Genomic DNA, 2,266 nt, shown 5'->3' with positions numbered 1-2,266 from the left:
TAATCTTTTGCATGGGGTTGCAGTCGGCAAATTTGTTGCGCAGCCGACAGGGCGAACTTCACACAAAAGTAGACGTTACAAATATGCATGGAATGTGCTTAACAGAGTTCCAATATTTGGTTTTCCCCATGCAAGAACCTTCCAGAACAAAACTCCCCTTGTTACCACCATTGCAAATAACTTATCTTCCTTCCTTCCTCTAAACACCGATTGTTCAAGCGCCTAACTTAATTCTATCTGTTGTAAACTGGACTATCGCCAACTGGACTGTCGTTAAAGTGTCCTACTAACGACTGTCGTAAAAGTAAACTTAATTGTTCGTCAATCCATTGTCGTTAAAATACTCATTGATTATCGCAAATCTATGGCCACTCCTTAAAGTCATTAAGCTCATCGTCAATCCTAAATACCCGAAAATCGAATCCAAAAATATCTACAGGTCCATTGTTCGATCATTTCGTTACAGTCATTCGTCACACCCTAACTGACAATCCCATGTTTTTTTTGTTGTTGTCTACCTTGCTGTCTTTTGTCTACTGAGAATTCCCATTCTCCATTTCTTTTGTTACCTTTGTCTTTTGTTTTCCTACTTCCTAGCACTTAACGGTAGCGGGTCGATCATAATATCACATATTTATTATTTTCGACTATCTTTGATAATCCATCCATTCATTATACTCAAAAAGCTTTAAGGCGTGATAAGACTCGTCCGTAAAAATCCCCCCAAAGTATATGATATTTATAGAGTCCATAGAAACACTGCCCTTATGCCAGACTTAATTAAGATGAATAACTTATCGAGGTGTGATATTTAGAAAGTTGACGTGATAATTTTTAAGTCATGCGGTGTGTCCGATCTTCTTTTGCTAATACAGTAATCATAGCCACGTGCCACTTATAAGCCTGAGTAATAAATGTATCGCCCTTATCGTCGTGATAGGTGAGTAGACAGAACGCGTTACGGGCCACTCGTACAAAAAATCAATTTAAATATATTGATAAAAATCTATTCCAATGGAAGCAGGCACTGATTCTATTCTCGCACGTAACACATTCGTGAAAAACTTGCATATTACAGGGTGACCCCAAAAAATCCAAAAGCTAAATGGAGGCCATCTAGAACATATGCTGTAGAACGGAGAAAAAAAAGGGCCAAAGACCCTAGCGCTTTGATGTGATGTTTTGAATATAATAAACTAGTTGACCAAAGTTTCATTTCATTTGGACAAAACACTAAGAAACGGGGCCTAATTATAGTTGGGATCCGTTTTTTTTAGTCACCCTGTATACATTATGAGAAGAGGGTTACATCATACCTCGCATGAAAGAAGAATTAAACGACTTGTACGTTACAAGTTAGTAAAACGAGGAGTTGTACGCTACAAGTTAGTAAGACGGCACGTAACACGATAGAAAATCGTAAGATGAGGAGCACGTTACACATTAATGAGAAAAAGGGTTACACATTAAAATAAGAGAATTAAGTTCTGTTTGAGAGAATACACCCTGAATCATATTGTGGGTTTCGTTACGAACGTTCCACCATTTACATAATCTCCTCACTACACCAACTCCAGGAAAAGTGCAGACAACAAAAGATGCCATTCTAACTCGCCTTCATTGACCTTACTTAGGCATTCTATCTAGACAGTAGAGATAAGCCATTCAAAATGCTGCCTCTCATTGGCTGCCCTCCCAAACTCCTGAGCCTTATAGGGTTATTTCATGATGATATGATGAACATCGTGCAATTCGACAGACACCTCTTCTGAGTTTAGTGTAAAAGGCGGTGTCAAACCGGAATGTATGCTTGCTCCTAAACTATTTAACGTTTTTTTCCCTTCTAATGAGATATGCTTTCAATTCGTCTGAAGACAGAGTTTACCTTCGCCCCAGATCGGATGGCCGCCTCTTCAGAATCAACTGCCTCCAATCCAGGACCAAAGTCCAACAAGTTACCATCAGGGACCTACTGTTTTCTGATGATGCGGTGGTAGCATCTCACCCTGAAGAAGGACTTCAAATACTCATGGACAGGTTTCCAATGTTTGAAAAGAATTCAGCCTTACTATCAGCCTGAAGAAAACCCTAAGCCAATGAACCTCATCATTTCCCATCATTACTATGAATCGGCAGTGCTTAGACGTAGTTCATCAATTCCAATATCTTTGGTCTACTGTCTCAAACAACCTACCTCTTGATGTAAAACTCAATAACCGCATCGGAAAGGCATCCACCACTCTCACAAAATTGACAATTCGGGTGT

Source organism: Euprymna scolopes, chromosome 28 (assembly GCF_053919585.1).
Source record: "Euprymna scolopes isolate OS-2025 chromosome 28, ASM5391958v1, whole genome shotgun sequence".
NCBI classification, from domain to species: Eukaryota; Metazoa; Mollusca; class Cephalopoda; order Sepiida; family Sepiolidae; genus Euprymna; species Euprymna scolopes.
Note: the sequence above shows the minus strand (reverse complement) of the source record.